The sequence below is a fragment of the Macrotis lagotis genome, chromosome 3 (assembly GCF_037893015.1).
Source record: "Macrotis lagotis isolate mMagLag1 chromosome 3, bilby.v1.9.chrom.fasta, whole genome shotgun sequence".
Classification (NCBI taxonomy): domain Eukaryota; kingdom Metazoa; phylum Chordata; class Mammalia; order Peramelemorphia; family Peramelidae; genus Macrotis; species Macrotis lagotis.
The window spans coordinates 216,499,680-216,519,604 of NC_133660.1; the positions used below are offsets into that span (position 1 = coordinate 216,499,680).

General features: G+C 35.2%; 1 protein-coding gene across 3 annotated transcripts in view; it reads right to left on the minus strand.

Moving 5' to 3' along the window:
• The window catches only part of AFAP1 (actin filament associated protein 1), a 231,547-nt gene that overhangs the window by 82,810 nt on the left and 128,812 nt on the right, over window positions 1–19,925 (minus strand). The gene's annotated exons all lie outside the window — the stretch shown is intronic.

Here is a 19,925-nt window from a genome sequence, read left to right on the forward strand (position 1 = left end):
GTCAGAAGGTGATAGAATATGGAAAAGAAAATGTTAGAGTTTGATAGTAATTCAGAGATCATCTAATCTGACCTGTCCATTTGAGAAAACCAAAGACACAATTAAAAAGGAAATAATTTGGCTCAAGACCACACTGGTAACTTGGTAGTCTTCTGGAATTCTGATGTTAAGAAAAACAGAGAGACAATGGTGACATCTAACACTTTAATGTTTTCAAAATGTTTCAAAAAGATACTAGATCATTTTATTCTCATAATAATCCAATAAGTAGGTGCTATTATTCGCTTCCTTTTGAAATCTAGGCACAGATATTCAGTGACTTTTCCAGGGTCACACAAGCTAGTAGTAAGTGTTTGAAGCTGGATTTGAACACTATAGTCTTCCTAGCTTCCAGCCCAGCACTCTTTCCTTTGTGCCACCAATCTGGCTTATATGACTTGAAGGAGGTATTCCATTATAATGGAGCAGAAATTCCTGCCACATAGAAGGCATTTAAATGTTTATTGATTGAATGATGCTTGGAGCATTTATAGAAGGGCTGCTATTGGAGTTCATTATATATTAGGTTAGAATACCATGCAAAAATGAACAATTTCTTTTCATCCTGTGTAGAGTGGAGCCACAATCCAATCTGAACTGAAAATAAACATTTCTGTGTACTTCCTATGGATGACGGAGCGTCTACTGAGGTATGACTGGGCAGTAGGAGGATGGCCACCAAATTGATTTTTTTAATAGTATCCTACAATTTTGCACTGAGGCTGCCATTGTTGTTTTAAAAGCATACCTCCTTCCCTTGCTCTATTTTAAAATGAGGTTTGGTTTTTCCATGTAGTGGGTCCTATAATTATAATGCCTGTGTTTCCCCATTAGAGGACATGGGAAATGGTCTCCATCACATCAATCTCCAGGTATCTAGGTTTTTCTCCCACTCAGTCAAACAACATTCCAGTTTTTTCCCTTATTAAGCACTTTGTGAACCATAAATCATTCTTAAAATGTGAATGCTTGTTATTACATTATTATGATTGCTTTCCTACCACAGAAAAAGGGTAAAATTACAAAGAATCACTGGAGACTTCAATGGTGCATTCCATTTGTATCAGGAGAATGAAGCCAGAGGCAATTAGGTGGTGCAGTGGAAAGAATACTTGTCCTAGAGGCAGAAAGACCAGAACTCAATTTTGCCTTCAGACACTAGCTGTATGACCCTGGAAGCAAGTCACTTAACAATCTTTGTGCCTCAGATTTCTAAATGAATAAAATAAAATATGTATATTGTAACAAAGCAAATGAACTATACTGAAATGGTTATTAAAGTGTTGGATTTTTTTTTTTTAATTCAGGAATGCTAGATTAAAAATCCCTATTTTGGAAATTTGCCAAGAGACCTGAGGGGATAAATGATTAGGTGAGGGTCACAAAACCAGTATAGTTCAGAATATATCAGATGGGGAATGGGGCCTTTAGGCTCAGACCAGTTCTCCATTCACTACACTATGATGCCCAGAATTAAACACAAATATTCCAAAAATGATCTTGGGAGGGCAGAGGATGGTGAAACTATCACCATTTCTATTCTAGATACTACATTTCTCTTAAATGTAGCTTAAGATAGTAAAATTATTTTTTACTATATTACAATGTTGACTCATATTAACCATGCAGACCATTAAAATCCCAAAGGTTCATACACATTGTCATCTAAACGTACCTTTTCAATTCTTTATTTGTGAAGTTGATTTTGCCTTGAGTATAAGACTTTTGTGTTTATGCCTACCAAATTTCATGAAATTAGATTCAGTCCATCATGTTGTTCTGTCAAAATCTTTATGGATCTTGCTGCTACCACCCAATATTTGAGCTATTTAAGCCAGGTTTGAGTCATTGGTAAATATCATTAGCATGGCAACTAGGCTTTCATCCAAATCACTGGTGAAAATATTGAACAACATGGGGCCAAGACCTTGTGTGTTCTACTGAAGACATCCTTCCAAATTGCCATTCATCCATTAATCAATAAAGACAATTAAAATGCTTTGCAAATTCCTAAACAAACCACAAACAAATTATCTGTTTAATAGTTTTAGCTCACCCAATTATATCTGAGTTTTATAAATATTAAATTTTTCATATGGGAAACAAACTTAATCAACACTTTCCTCAGTTAATTCTTAAGTCATGAATTAAATAAGCATGACATTTTTTTTAAACAGAATAAACTCACCTATAATTATTTTATGTCTGGAATTTGTGGTACAATGGAAAGGCCATCTCTAGGCAGAGGGCCTAAGTTCAAAGTCTTACTGTTTATCTGAACTGGTGTAAGTCATTTCCCTTCTGGGACTGTTTCCTCATCTGAATAATGAGGGGGTTAGAATAGATGGCTTTCCAGGTTTGGATCTGAATCTATTATGTCCATTTAGATATAATTTTAAAAGATGTCCATCAGGAGTATAGCTGCAATATGTCCATTCCCCTCTTTCTTTCATCCTACTCACTGATAACTCTGGATCTGAATATATCATTTCTAGCACCCTGAATGACTCTATAGTAAATAGGATTGGGTGCAAAAGGAACTGTTAAGTATAACTGAAAGAGTGAAGCTTCAATGGATAAATCACTGGCCCTGGAGTCAGAAGGACCTGAGTTCAAATTCAGAATCAGTATGTGATACTTAATAGTTTTGGAATTGGGCAGGTCACTTAACCCCAACTGCCTCAAACATATATATATACATGTACATATACATATATATATAATATATAATATATATATATATATATATATATATATATATATATATATATGGTAACAATGGAATATAAGGTATAAAATTTTTAGGTGACCAAGGAGGGGAACAAGAAGGAGTTATAAAAATAGATGGGGAACTCTCCCAAAATGACGTGGAGAAGATGATGTGTAAGGCTCAAGAGATTTGGGTTTAGGGCAGAATTCCAGACTCACGAAGCCAATAAAATTCTGCTGCTTTGTATGATCACACTCCATCTGCTAGCACCAACTCGTTCTATCTATCTAGTGTTAATTCTACTAAGCATGATTTCTCAGTGACAAATTTCTTCCTATCAAATGAATTCCAAGAAGAGCAATGGATATTCGGTCCGGCCAAGATGAAGGGGAGAAGCTAGGCCCTGTGCTAGGGTCTCCTGATCTTCCCTCATAAACACTATGAAATAAACTTCTTAATGGAAGTCCTGTTGATAAAACCCAGCAAGAGAAGCCAGAAGAACAACACGGACCTCAAGGTCTGTCTTTGGGGATGGGGGGATGGGGGGTGCAGAGCTCTGAACTAGTGGGGGAGGGGCGAGAGCCCGCCCCATCTGAGAGCAGCCCTGGGCTTTGCTGTGGGAACCACTTCGCTCTGAGAAACAACCAGAGCGTGGAGGCGTGGCCGTGGGACTGACAGGAAGGGCCGGAGAGCAGGTTCCAGCCTCTAGTGCCCCTGCTGGCCGGGAGGAGATATTACATCTGGGGAGAGAAGCCAACACCCTCTACTAGCCACTCAGTGAGAAAAGCCTCCAGCACCCCCTCCTGGCCAGCTGGAGAGATGGCACTCAGTGAGGAAAGCCTCTAGGGATCTGAATACCCCACCTCTGAGAACCAGCCCCTCCCCCCACACGGTCTTAGGAAAATGAACCAAGGCCAACGGAAGGGGGGGAACATAGAAAAATTCCTAGAAGGAAAAGAATCTAATTCAGAGAGATGTAGACCCCCTGAGAAGAATATGATTTGATCTCTAACACATTTCTTCCTTGAAGAAATCAGGAAGGAGTTTAAAAATCAATTGGAAAATTTGGGAAAAGAAACTCAAGAGAAAATTAAAACTTTGCAACAAGAAAACAAATCATTGGAAAATACATCTGGACAAATGCAAAAAAGAAAATAATTCTCTTAAAACCACAAATGAACAAGCAGAAAACTCTTACACAAATAGAATTGACCAATAGGAAAAGGAGTTGCAAAAGGTAAATGAAGAAAATTCTTCCCTAAAAAAAAGAATGGAGTCTAGGGAAACCAATGACTTTATGAGACAACAAGAACTGGTTAAACAAAACCAAAAAATTGAAAAAATAGAAGAAAATATTAAATACCTTGTTGGCAAAAACCACTGACCTCGAGAATAGATAGAGGAAAGATAACCTAAATATTATTGGTCTTCCTGAAAACATTGAAGAGAAAAAAAGCCTGGACTTAATATTATAGGATTTAGTGATGGAAAACTGCCCTGATATCATGGAATCAGAGGGCAAAGTAATTACTGAAAAAATACATCGATCCCCTCCAGAAAGGGATCCCAAAACGAAAACACCAAGGAATATTGTAGCCAAATTACAATACTATCAGATAAAAGAGAAAATCCTGCAAGCAGCTGGAAAGAAATAATTTAAATACCAAGGAGCCACAGTAAGGATTGCACAGGACCTGCCAGCATCAACATTAAGGGATCAAAGGACCTGGAATGCAATATTCCAAAAAGCAAGGGAGCTTGGAATGCAACCAAGAATCCAATATCCAGAAAAACTGAACCTTCTCTTCCAGGGCAAAAGATGGACGAACATTTAATAAAATAGGAGACTTCCAACTTTTCCTGGTGAAAAGACCAGAGCTTAATAGAAAATTTGAACTTTAAACAGGAGACTCAAGAGACACATAAAAGGTAAAATTTTTTAAAAAGGGAAGAGGAAGGGGGAAAAAAAACCTGTTATCAAATAAGATGAAACTGGCAATAATCCCTACCTGAAAGAAAGACTTCAACAACTCTTGAGAATGGTAATTCTATTAGAGAGAATTTAATTAGCCAGAAGAGATGGATATGCATGACTTATTTGAGAAACTGTTATCCAATAAGATGAAACTGGATGTATCCTTACCTGGGAGAAAAACTAATAACTCTCAATAATTGTAATCTTAGCAGAGAGAACAGCTAGAATTGATGGACACTCATAACCTTTCTGTGACTCAGATAGAAGGACTTGAAAATAGCACCTCCTTCAAAGGGAGGACAGTAAAGAGATGAGAGGATGGAGGGTACTGAATGGGGTAAATCTCATTACATTAAGAGGTAAAAAGGACTTACTGCAATAGAGGGGAAGAAGGGAGGAGGTGAGAACCATCTGAATCTTACTCTCATCAGATTGGCTTAAAGTTACCATACACATGCTCAGTTAAATTAAGAAACCTATCTTACCTTTAAAATGTTAAAAGGAGAAGAGGGGAGGGGGGGGGAGAAAGGGGGAAATCAATAGAAAGAAGGGAAGAAATAAGGGGCAAAGGGAAAGGGGAAAGAGGGATAAGGGGAAGGGGGAAGGGGGTTGAATATAGGATGGCAAACATACTAAAGGTGACAGGAATTCAAAAACAAAACACTAGGAGATATGGATAAAGGGAAAAGGGGGGAATACAAACAGAGGGAAGATAACATGGAAGGCAATAAAGGGTTAGTAATTATAACTTTGAATGTGAAGGGGTTGAAGTCTCCCTTAAAGCATAAGCGAATAGTAGAGTGGATTAAAAACCAGAATCCTACAATATGCTGCTTACAAGAAACTCATTTGAAGCTAAGAGATACAAAAAGAGTAAAAGTAAAAAATTGGAGCAAAATATATTTTGCTTCAGCTGAAGCGAAAAAAAGCAGGGGTAGCAATCTTTATCTCAGACAAAACAGCTGCAAAAATAGATATTATTAAAAGAGATAAGGAAGGAAACTACATCCTCCTATAAGGTACCATAGACAATAAAGTAATTTCAAAGCTAAATATGTATGCAACCAATGGCATAGCAACCAAATTCTTAGAGAAGTTGAAGGAGTCACAGGAAGACATAGACAGCAAAACTCTACTAGTGTGAGACCTCAACCTCTGGCTCTCACATTCTGATATATCTAACCATAAAATAAACAAGAAGGAAGTTAAGGAGGTAAATAGATTGTTAGAAAAACCTAGACATGATAGACATACGGAGGAAACTGAATGGGGATAGAAAGGAATATGCTTTTTTTTTCTGCAGTACATGGCACTTACACAAAAACTACCCATGTACTAGGGCATAAAAACCTAATAATCAATTGCAGAAAGGCAGAAATAATGAATACATCTTTCTCAGATCACAATGCAATAAAAATCATATGTAATATGGGGCCAGGGAGATATAGAGCCAAAACTAACTGGAAACTGAATAACTTCATTTTAAAGAATGAGTGGATCAAACAACAAATTATAGAAAATATTATTTTAACCTAGATAATGACAATAATGATACAACATACCAAAATCTATGGGTTATACTCAAGGCAGCTGTCAGGGGATATATTATATCTTTAAAAGCTTACATGAATAAATTAGAGAAAGAAGAAATAAATGTACTAAATATGTAACTTAAAAAAATTAGGGAAAGAAAAAGTTAAAAATCCCCCCAGTTAAATAACAAATTAGAAATTCTAAAAATTAAAGGAGAAATTAGTAAAACTGAAAGCAAGAAAACTACTGAACTAATAAATAAAACCAAGAGCTAGTTTTAAGGAAAAAAAAAACAATAAAATTGATAAACCTCTGGTCAATTTGAATACAAAAGAAGAAAACAAAATTGCTAATATCATAAATGGAAAAGGTGAACTGACCACAAATGAGGAAATTAAAGTAATAATTCAGAATTATTTTGCCCAACTCTACACCAATAAATTTGACAATCTAAGTGAAATGGATGAATATTTACAAAAATATAAGTTGCTCAGGTTAAATTAAATACCTAAATAATCCTATCTCAGAAAAAGAAATTCAACAAGCCATTATTGAACTCTCTAAGAAAAAAAATCTCCAGGGCCCGCAGGATTAGAAAAGGGAATTCTATCAAACATTTAAGGAACAACTGGTTCCAATTCTATATAAACTATTTGGAAAAATAGGTGAAGGTGAAACTCTGCCTAACCAATATGTGCTGATACCTAAACCAGGGAAAGTTACAACAGAGAATGAAAATAATAGACCTATCTCCCTGATGAATATAGGTACAAAAATCTTAAATAAGATCTTAGCAAAATGACTACAAGTTATCACTAGGATAATACATTATGACCAAGTAGGATTTATCCCAGGAATGCAGGGTTGGTTCAATATTAGGAAAACTGTCAATTTAATTAATTATATGAATAGCAAACCTATCAAAAATCATATGATTATATCAATAGATGTTGAAAAAGCTTTGATAAATACAGCACCCTTTCCTACTAAAAACACTAGAAAGCATAGGAATAAATGGATTGCTTCTTAGAATAATAAACAATATCTGAAACCATCAACAAGCATTATTATATGCAATGGGGATAAGCTAGAAGTATTCCCAATACAATCAGGAGTGAAACAAGGATGCCCATTATCACCACTACTATTCAATATCATTTTAGAAATGTCAGCTTCTGCAACAAGAGAAGAAAAAGAAATCAAAGGAATTGGAATAGGAAAGGAGGAGACAAAATTCTCATTCTTTGTAGATAACATGACGGTATACCTAGAGAATCCCCCCAAATCACCTAAAAAACAACTAGAAATAATTAGCAACTTTAGCAAAGTTTCAGGATATAAAATAAATTCTCATATATCCTCAACATTTTTATAAATGACTAGCAAGCTGCAGCAGAAGGAGCTAGAAAGAGAAATCCCATTCAAAGTAACTTCAGACAATGATAAAATACCTGAGTCTACCTGTCAAGGCAGACTCAGAAACTTTTTGAAAACAATTGCAAAACACATCATGCATACAAAATCTGACTTAAATAACTGGGCAAACATCAAATGTTCATGGATAGGTCGAGTTAATATAATAAAAATGAAAATTTTACCAAAATTAAACTACTTGTTTAGTGCCCTACCAATCAAAATTCAAAAAAAATTACTTTAATGAGTTAGAAAAAATAAGTAACTTCATATGGAGAAATAAAAAGTTGAGAATCTCCAGAGAGTTAATGAAAAAAGTGCAAAAGAAGGTGGCTTAGCCCTATTGGTTCTAAAGTTATATTATAGAGCATCAGTCATCAAAACTGTCTGAATTGGTTAAGAAACAGAATGATGTATCAATCTCTTTGATAAACCCAAAGAGTCCAGCTATTGGGATAAAAACTCTCTTTGATAAAACACTGTTGGGAAAATTGGAAGTTTGTATGGAAGCAACTTAGATTAAACCAACACCTCACACCTATAAGGTAAGATCCAAATGGATACAGGATCTAGACATAAAAAGCAATATTATAAGCAAACTAGAAGATCAAAGAATAGTTTACCTGTCAGATCTATGGAAAGGGAAGCAGTTTATGACCAAGGAAGAGATGGAGAACATCATTAAAAGCAAACTAGATAATTTTGATTACATTAAATTAAAAAGCTTTTGCACAGACAAAACCATTGTAACCAAGATCAAAAGAAATGTAGTAAATTGGGAAACAATTTTTATGACGAGTGTTTCTGACAAAGGACTCATCTCTAAAATATACAGAGAATTGAGTCAAATTTTAAAAAAAGCCATTCCCCAATTGACAAATGGTCAAAGGATATGCAAAGGCAATTTACAGATGAGGAAATCAAAGCATTCCATAGTCATATGAAAAATTGTTCTAAATCAATAATCATTAGAGAAATAAAAATTAAAACATCTCTGAGGTACTACCTCACACCTCTCAGACTGGCCAATATGACCAGAAAGGACAATGGCCAATGTTGGAAGGGATGTGGGACACTAATACATTGTTGGCGGAGCTGTGAACTCATCTAACCTTTCTGGAGAGCAAGTTGGAATTAAGCACAAAAGGCAACAAAAATGTGCAAACCCTTTGATCCAGAAATACCACTACTGGGTCTATACCCTGAAAAGACTATGAAAAAAGGTAAAAACATCACCTGTAACAAAAATGTTCATAGCAGCTCTCTTTGTGGTGGCAAAGAAATGGAAACTGAGGGAATGCCTGTTAATTGGGGAATAGCTTAATAAACACTGGTATATGTATGTGATGGAACTCTACTGTTCTATCAGAAACCAGGAGGGATGGGAATTCAGCAAAGCCTGGAAGGACTTGAATACTGATTCTGAGTGAGATGAGCAGAACCAAAAGAACACTGTACACCCTAACAGCAATATGGGGGTGATGATCAGCCTTAATGGACTTGTTCATACCAAGAGGGCAACAATTTTGGGATATCTGTGATGGAGAATGCCATCTGTATCCTGAGAAAGAATTGTGGGGTTTGAACAAAGATCAAAGACTTTCTATGTACCTTTAATTCAATTTTTTTAAATTGTCTTATTATATAATTCTGCCATATCTCATACTACATGTTTCTTCCTTAAGGATATGATTTCTCTCTCATCACATTCAACTTAGATCAATGCATACTATGGGAATGATGCAAAGACTAACAAACTGCCTTCTGTGGGGGTTGGGTGGAGTGAAGATTGGGACAAAAACTGTAAAACCCAAAATAAATAAAAACTTTCTAAAATTTAAAAACAAGAGCAATGAATATCACATAAAGGGCTTAGTAAGGAATTCCAGGAAATATTAAACTGCTGAACCAAATTTCAGTTTGTTCCCTAACTTTTCCTCTTCTTGCCTTCCTTCTTGCCTGTTAGAATTTTGCTAATCTAGATTTTGTTTTTCTTGTTTTTCTCCAATGGGAGGTTAGGAGTAGAATTAGAAGGGAGAGAATGAACACCTGAAAATACAATAAAATTCAATCCATAAAAAATAAAGGAATCGTGTTACTGCCTGTAATGAGGAATAGACTTTGGACCATTCTGGATGAAGCCTGACCTATCTCCCAATAATTTTTTTTGACAAATGCTAAGTTTTCTGTCCAGGAATATACTTAACAGACTATCCTGTATCAGAAATAAACAAACAACGCTCACCCCAAATTAAACAAAAAAAAAAAAGAAGAAGACCAAGAGCTTAAACACACACAATTTAAAAACTGCTCCCCCACCCTAGAATGATAATATATTGGGAAACTTTAATTTTCTTCTAAACAACAGGATTCAATTCAATAACTATCACTAAACATCTGTTAGAATCAGAGCTGTGAGACCTAAAACATCAGCTATTCTAAACCCTTCATTTTATAAAGGACACTGAAAGCCCCTAGAGGGGATAATCAGAGGATCACAGGATGTCAGAAGAAGGGACCTTAGAGATCATAGGCTGGAGCTCAAAGAGAGCCCTAGAAAATTTTCTAATCCAACTCTCTCATTTTATAGAGGGGGCAACAAAGGCTCAGACTCATGAACTGGGCTTAAGATCATAGAGTGTGGGCTGGGTTAAGGCATATTTTCAAACAAGTCACAACTCTCAGTTCAACAATGTTCAAAGTCACAAGAGTTAATACAAACTATATCAAAGGGATACAGTAGTTGCTTTGGAAGTCCTAAATTAAAAGAGATTGGAGGAGGGAAGAAATAGAATGAGACTCCAAGTCATGGGGAATCTCTCACACACACATTCTCATTCTCATTCTCATTCATTCTCTCTCTCTCTCTCTCTCTCTCTCTCTCTCTCTCTCTCTCTCTCTCTCTCTCTCTCCTAAAACACAATTCTAGAATAAATTAATCAATTTATGATCATATAGCTAGAAGAGATCTCAAAACTCATCTGGTCAAACCCCCTCATTTAATAGGTGAAACCCTAAAAGGCCTGTGTCACATCAAGGTAAGTGAGAACTGGAGCTCACACTCATTAAGTTAACAAGTAATATCTGCCCAATTCTGACCCTAAATCCCCATGTGAATCTGAGGTTACCCTTTCCAAACCTCATTTTCTTTAGTGTCAAATAATGATATTGGACTAGTTCTTGAGGTGACTCATAGACCCCCACCACTTTGCTGATCCTATGTGACCCTTTCTCATAATGTTTTTAAATGCATAAAATAAAATCCATAATATTACCAAAGAAAAATGATTCCATTTAGTAGAATTTTTTTAAGTCTATGAATCCCAAGTTAAGAACCTATAGACTAGATGACCCCTAGGCCCTCTTCCTGCAAGAATTTATGACTTCCCAAACACTCAAGTTAGGGAAGGCTTGATTATTAAAAGAAACATGATGGTGTTCAAATTCCAAGATGTTTGGAATCTTGGTTATCAAAATCATGCAAAAGCACTGTTAAACTCCAACCCCACCCTTGACAGAAATACATTTGTCTACCTTAGGTATAACACCTGGCAAAAAATGATCAGTAACAGGCATCAACATGAAACAGATTTTTTTTCTTTTTTGGCTGGTTTAACAAATTAATTTAATTTAATCATATTTCCTTTAAATTCCTTGGCAAAAGAATGCAGGATTTCCCAGAAAGGGTGCCAGAACCCATTGCATTCATTTCCCAAAAGCACTAAGCACTAGGAAATACAATTTAAGGACACTATAAAGGATGATTAATTATCAAATATTACTAAATTAAAATGAAATTCCTTTATAACCAACAAGTGGCCATTTATTTCAAATTCATTAAAATCAGTATTTAAGGAATCAGAATGAGGGAAGAGAATATTATCTAAGATAAATTTTTAAAGTCAGAAATGATAGCATCCAGAGAAAGAAGTGATAAATAGTATTTAAAAAATATAATAAAAGTATAAAAAATATAAAAAGTATACATAAAATAATTTTACATTTTTATACCTATTTGTACCTAACGGTAGCTATCTCTAGGGTAGGAGGAGGAGAAAGGAAATTTACATGAAAACTTTATTATATATTTAAAAGGAATAGTAAATTGTACATAATAGATTTGTGATATCATATGCAATCACTTTATATTCCGTTTTATTTCATAAATTAAAAATAAAATATTTTTTAAAAATGATAAATGAAATAATGGAAATGGCCTCCAAAGTTCCTGACTATATATGGCTTCTATTAATAATCGGACAAACAGTAAACTTCCATTTTTACTCATGAGGTGAAAACAAAGATTTTTTCTCTAATTTTTGGATGCAATTTTCCATGTGCATATATTGAAATATGCCTGTGAATACCAAAATCCAGTTCTTTCATATGAATGAACAAAACAGTTAACATTTTGTAGTTTCTCCTTAAATTATCCATCCCATGAGATATGATCGGAGAGTATAAAGACTCTTGGACTTGGCATCAAAAGATATAGTTTTGAGTCTCCAACATGAGGCAGGGTGACACTTTGGATATAGCCTTGATTTCACTGAGTACCTGATTCAACAACTTAAAAATGGGAACAATCTTTGCACAACTTTTCTCCATGGATTGTTATGAATATCAATGGAGATTAAGGTTAGGTACAACTTTTCTTGCCCCCATTAAGTTTAGCTCCTTCCTTCTGAGATCTCTGTCTCTATTTTAAAAGTTGAAATTGGTGATTTCCCCCATTAGAACGCAAACTGCTTTTGAGGAAGGAATGTTTTTATGCCTTTCTTTTTTCTTACTGATGCTTAGGACCTGAATTGTAGGAAATGTTTAAGAAATATTTGTTGACTACATCAAAACTGTTTTCTAGGTAGTATTTTACTCCATTAAATCAAACACTTCCTAATATTCAAAAAATTATAAATTCATTGAGAATGAATCCTTTCACTCAAGTTGATTATAAGGATGTAGAGCTAGCTGTAAAATACTATTTATAAAATCTTGTTCTCTTCTCAAAGCCTTCATTAAGCATGCCTTTGACTCCTGGATGGATTATTTTCATCAAGATTGTAGTGGGAAGAGAAAGGAGGTACATGGATCAGTAGTGACTGATACTTATTCAGTCAGCATTTAGGGGTCAAAAGAAGGTCTGTAATTTCTAGCAGTCTCTCAACTTTCAGCTGCTTTGAGAAGTGATCCTCACTGTCCTTAAAACCTTCATTATTCCCATCACAGACCTGGTCTAGATCTACTTGGTCTAGCCTAGCTGTTTGTTTTCTTTAGCAACAATGTTATATCCTGGTATAGATTGCTAGAACTTGAACCCAGAGTCTTTGACACACCTTTTCATGCCTTGCCTCACCTTGCTCCATGTCTCTTACCTGTAGTAATAGGTCTCATAAGGACACATGGCTAAAAGTAAGCAGAGCTTTTTGTTTTATTTTGTTTTTAAGAGCATATATCTGAAGTCATTACAATAATTTCTGAAATTATGGAAAAATGGCATATTTACTTTGAATTTAATACAATTCAAACACCTTAGTAGACATCCACTATACACAAGCTATTACACTATCATATATACATACAATACAAACCTTGTCCTCCAGAACTTTCTTATACATGAACACAAATTGCAAGATGAAAGGGAAAATGTGATTGATGTCTTAGAAGACATCTAAATTTTAAGGTACTGTGGAAAACTTGAGAAGAGATCAATGATATAAAGAGAGAGATGGCACTGTCATGGAAGACATCTGGAGCTAGACCCTGAAAGATTGAAGGACCTAGTACCAATGGGAGATGGAAGATTGAGGGAGTCAATTTGGGATACACAAGATGGTGTGAACAGAGAACACAAATGGCAGACTTTGGAATACAGAGTGTAAGAAGATTCGCAGGCAAGGAGCAACTACAAAAGCATTGACTTAGCCACCATCCATGTCAGAAGGAAATCTCTTACTCAACATCAAGAAATCACAGTTTAGGGGGTAGGTAGGTGGCACGATGGGAAGAGCACTAGCCCTGGAGTCAGGAAGACCTGAGTTCAAATCCAGTTCTGACACTTAATAATTGCCTAGCTGTGTGACCTTGGGCAAGTCAATTAACCCCACTGCCTTAAATAAATTTAAAAAAATAAAAAGTTCAAAAAAAATCACAGTTTAGAAGTTTCCAACCTAAATGAAGCCTGCAGGTACAAGTTGACAAGTGAATTAGTGTCTCCAAGCCTCAGTTTCCTCATCTGCAATTTGAGGAGACTAAACTAGATGACTCTAACGTTCCTTCAAGCTTTCAACTATGATTCTGTCTTTACAAATGAACTGTGTTCACTGCTGTGTTGGTAGTAGGAAGGAGGAAGGAGGGAGAATAAAAGAATAATACAACTAAAAATAATATATTTCTGTAACCTGGGTTTTGTAGTAGGGACAATGGGAACTAAAAAAAAAAAGAATGAAAACAACAAAACAGAATTGTACCAACAGCCCAAGGTCTGATAAACCAGTCTTAAATATGTACAGCAACTATGATTATTATGGGAAATAAAAGAGAGATTAGGTTATGGGAAGAAGTTGCTCTTACTGGGTTTTAAGTAAGAGGTGAAGCATCCAGCATGGGTAAAGTTAGGATAAGCAAAAATCGGCTTTCTATAAAAGTAGACGAGATATTTTGGAAAGGGTGACTGACAGTTCAAAAAGCTCTGAATCCCTATTCTGATATTTATTATCTGTGGGATGTTTGAATAATTCAACTAACTTCTCATAGTCTCAATTTCTTCATCTGTCAATTGGGAATTATACTGCACTACCTCCTTCACAGGATTGTTTTGAAACAAGCACTTTCTGAACCATAAATTTCCATGGTTAGAAGAGTTTTTATTAGTTTTACCATAATTAGATCTAGGAGTTTACTGTATGTCAAAAAGGAAATGAAAAACAAAGTTCTTCCCATTACCCAGATGTGCTGGTTCTTTCCTACATACCATTAATTAGATAACTGAAATGTAAGAACAAAGGTGAATACAGTTGTAGAGAAAGCCAGTTCATTAAAATGAACTAAACAGAATTTCACAATCTAAATGAGTTGTGAAATATATTTTGGAATTTGAAATTCTATGTGATGCTGTGATTGTGACCTGGATTCAAAAGCAAAAGAATTACATTCCAATCTCAACTCTAAAACTTCTTATCTGTGTGATCTTGGGTCAACTACCCACCTCTCTGAATTTCTCTTCATATGTAAAAATGAAAGATACTAGACTAGATGATCTCTAAAATCCTTTCCAGCTTTAAATTCTAGGATGATGCTCCATTCTTCTTATGTAATCTCCAATCCCTTCTTTTGTTGTTATTGCTGTTCAGTTGTTTCAGTTATGACCAACTCTTCCTAACACCACTTGCAGTTTTCTTGGCAAAGACACTGGAGTGGTTTATCATTAATTTTTCTTGCTCATTTTATAAATTGGGAAACTGAGGCAAAGAGGGTTAAGTGACTTGTCCATAACTAGTAAATATTTGAGGTCTGATATGAACTCAAGAAGATGAGTCTTCCAGACATCACAACTCCCTTCCTATTATCACAGAAACTCTGGAAGCAAAAGGCCTGATCAAACCTCATAGGACCAGCTAGTCAAATCCATATAGAAGAAATATTCAAATCACAGGCTTTTCACTCACTGCTTGCAAAACAAGGAATAGGGAATTCAACCCCTTTTGAGGCATCCCACATAGCAAGGAATGTGGCATGTGATTAATGAAATGTCTTTTAAATCTAACAGAATTAAATAGATCATGTTGCAATTTGCTTGGATGTAATTTCTATCCACCATTCCTTGTTTTACCCTCCAGAGCCAAGCAAAACAAATCTAATCTTCCTTCCACCTGACAGTCAGCTCTTCATTCTGGGACAGATAGCCTTAGGTCCTCAAGATGAAATTTTCTTTCACCTGCAATAATTTTCAGTTACATTTACATGATCAGAATCAAATAGAAACAACCATATAAAACAATGTACAAACAAATCACATAATTATCCCAAATCATTAATACTTTTTAATTGCATTCAGTAAATACCAATGAATCTATCAAAAAATTAAAACCCTTGTTACAGCTGCATTTACCCTATCATTATCATCATCATCATCATCATTATTATTATCATCACTTTTATGATTATTATACTTGTATCTACTTAACCTATACTCTAATCATTCTTAAAGGCCTCTGTCAAGTCTTTTTCAATTAAAAATCTCTCTTCCTCTTTTCCAACATATCACCACATTATAAATCACACCATTCTACATAGTCCTATGTAGGTTTTCTCATTGAATGCTTACAAAACATTCAATAAAATGAGAATCCTTAGGCATTACTGCATTTTTTTGAAATGGGGTATAGAGGCATAGAAGAGTCTCAGAAATCATGTGATTCAAAAACTAAGCAGAGGAAATGACTCATCCAAGACTATCAAACTATAAGTGGCAGAGTCAGGTCTTCTGAGGAAAATTTTAGTGCTCTTTCAACTACATTGCTTTAGTTCTCTAAATTCAAAGTTATTTTTGATTGCATAGCCTAGTGATAATAGCAAAGGGCTAAAAATTATTGTCACAGGTTCATGGAATATAAAGACATCATTCAAGGCTGTCACATTATTTTAAAGATGAAAAAATAGGTCCAATGAAAAGAATGCCTTGCTCAGAGTCACAAAACTAATTAGAAACATAATGGGTTTTTTTTTTTTTATTGACGCCTAGTCTGAAACTCTTCCAATTGCATCACGGGACTACAAATGATAAGGGCATGCTTAGTTTTCAATCAATCTTTTGTAGGCTGCTATTGATAAATTTCAAAGTTTTGTAAAACATTTTTGTTATTCTTACCCTCCATTCAAATGTCACATAGTAGAACAAAAACTCTGAAAGGCACACATGGAAGATAGAGATCATTCTATGATCCTACTGGATAATGAAAAAATTTCACATCCTATTTCCAATTCTTCCTGCCATTGGGACCAGAACCAAGTTACTCCAACTTTCCAAGTGTCCATTTACATAAACATAGCTAAATAATACCTATAAGGCCAATAATAAAGATGTTATTGTGAGAAGGGGGGAAAGGGATCTGAGTCTTGAAAGAAATTGGGGGGCAGCTACGTGGCACAGTGGACAGAGCACTGGCCCTGGAGTCAGGAGGACCTGAGTTCAAATTCAGCCTCAGACACTAAATAACTGCCCAGCTATGTGGCCATGGGCAAGTCACTTAACCCCATTGCCCCTTAAATAAAAATTCTAAAAAAAAGAAAAAAAAGAAACTAAGAAAAGATAGTCTAAGAAGAAAATTCCCTTTAAACTCTGATATTTGCAATTAAGGAAAACATTTCATGCAAAAGAAGAAAAAGACCCAATTTAAGTCCTAAGCTGTGTAACTGTGGTCAAATTACTCCAAGCACAAAAATAAAGTGACTCTACTGCCCTTCCAGTTTTAAATTCAATATTACAATGTCACTTTGCCTCTTATCTCTAAAATGGAAAAAAAAACAAAATTACTACTTGCCAGTATTCAGGATTAATATGAATAAAAGTATAAATCACACTATGCAAATGCAATAATGAATAGCATTTATACATACCTTTAAGATTTGCTAAAAGTTTTGCAAAGATTATCTCTTTTGTTCCTCACAACAACCCTAGGGGGTAGAGGCTATTATTTTATTTATTTATAATTTACAGAGAAGGAAACTGAAGTTGAGAGTTAAAGTGACTTGCTCAAGGTCACATATCTAAGGTTAGATTTGAACTCAGGTCTTCCTGCCCAACTAAGTATAGCACTTTTATTCCCTTTACTACCTACCTGCTTGGTGATGTAAACATTTCAGACTCATATATTAGAACCCCTAGATGTAGGACTGGAAAAGACCTTAAGTCATCTAATCTAGTTCCCTCATGTTATCAAAGAAGAAACAGAATTTAGAGTCCTCTGATCTCACACCACACATTAAACAGAATGCTGAAATTTACTGAAACTCTTTAAAAGGTATTATAATTTGTTCCTTCTTCAGAAGGATTAAGAAACAGTAAAAAGAACATTTTTATCACCCATTAATACTCCATTCAGAAATTTGTCTGATACCTACAATTAGCAATGTGCCTCAGGCCTATGATAAAAAAAAAGGATTGGATTTCAAATTAATGGAACAGACCTGTGAGTGGATAGGGTTGGTCAACAGAGAAAGAGCATGATCAAGAGAAGAAAAGCTAGAGAGGACAGGATTAGTCAATACAGAGAGCCTGATCGAGTGAAGATATATTACTCTTGTAGTGAGGAAGACCTGGGTTCAAATTCCATTTCTGACAGACTGTGTGATAATGACTTAAGTCAAATAACCTCTTTGGGGCTTGGTTTGCCCATCCGTAAAATGGGGATGGTAACTTCAGCTTAAAGTTAAATTTAGTCTGATCTTCCAAAATGAAAGATTTCTATCGTCCATTCTAGTTTTAAATTCAATGATGCTCTAATTAATGTCACTTGATCTCTTTCCTAGAAATGGTGACAGTGGTCTCACATAAGATATCAATTTTGCTTTTGTTATTATTGGATAAAATTCAAAGTCATTGTGCAGGCTTTTCGGGTATTTGGAAATTTGGTTCTGTCACACCTTTCCTAGTTTATTTGCTATATTCCCTTTCACATATGCCATTTTCTAGCCAGACTGCTACATGGTATTTTGTTACTGCATCCTGTTGATTCTACCTCCACGATATCTATCATCTCTGTCCCTTCCTTCAGCAAGGAAGTGCCACTGAAAGCAGGTCTCAAAGGTCCACTCTGGTACTCCCAATACTCAAGTGACAGTAATCTCTACCTCTTCAAATTCCTCATCTCTGAGTGAACATCTCTTGTTCATTTACACTGAGTGTATCATAGCTAGGAAAGATCTTCTGTCCCTGAGAACCTCTGGTTCAACAACCTCATTTTAGTTTTAAACTGGTTTAGAGGGGGAAGAGACTGGCCCAAGGTAACGTAAGTCTCATGTCCTACAAATACTCCCCCCTTCACCTACACCTCTTGAAATGCCTAGTTCCCTTCAAAGTTCAGTCCAACTACTCCCTTGTACAAGAAATCTTTCTTAGTGCCTCCCTTTCTAAAACTATTTATTTTTCCTAAACTGATTATGTTGATATATATAAATGTTATTTCCCCTATTCAAAGTTATTGCCTCCCATGGAGGTCAGAGATTATTTCATTTTTGCACAAGCCTGCTACATAGCATCTAATAACTGCTTTTTAATTGATATATCCCACATAGGAAATGATATTTTTCTCCCTAGACAGCTTACAAAATTAAATCGAGTTAATCTACTAAATTATGGTTCAAACTTTGCAGCCTCATGCTAAAACATGCCCCCTCTTATTTATTCAGGCCTAAATCTTATTGTATAATCTTACCTTTAGATTGGAAATTCCTTGAGACCAGGTCCTATTATCACACCTAATATCAGATTTCCTCTCACCTTGCTAGATCTTGTAAATAGAATCTATGTATATATAATAAATACTACATATATATATATTTATATGGAGAGAGAGAAAGAGAGACTATATATAATAAATACAATCTAGAGAGGAAGTGTGATATGGTGATCACAAAAAGTAGGGCCTGTAATTAGAAAAACATGGGTTCAGATCCCATCTCAAGTACCAATGACCAGATGTGTGACCCTAAGTAAATCATTTAATCTCTTTAGGTTTTTGTTTCCTCAACTATTAAAAAAAATGGACATAACTCCATTGCCCCACAAAAAAACAAATCAAAAAGCAACATTTAGATGGGGCAGCTAGATGGAAGCAGTGGAGTCAAGAGGAACTGAATTTAAATCTGGTCTCAGACACTTGACACTTAATCAGACACTTGATACCATGTGACCCTGAGCAAGGCACTTAGCCCCACTGACCCACAAAAACTAAAACCAAAACAAAATAATGATGTTGAATACAGATGACCTCTCACATCCTTTCCAGCTCTGAAGCCATGATTCTGTTTCTCTATTGGAAGGTTCAAAATTAACCATGTATCACTAAATGGTACTTAAGATCTCTCTAGTATCAATAGAAAAATAATTACATATTTCTTGGTATCTGGCAGAGCAACCTTCAAAAGGGGATAACCACACATACAACTGGTTTTTGCTGCATTTTTTCTTCTATTCTAATGGAAATTCTAGGTAGCTCACACCCTGATTTGTTTATAAGTAGTTACATTTATATTGGC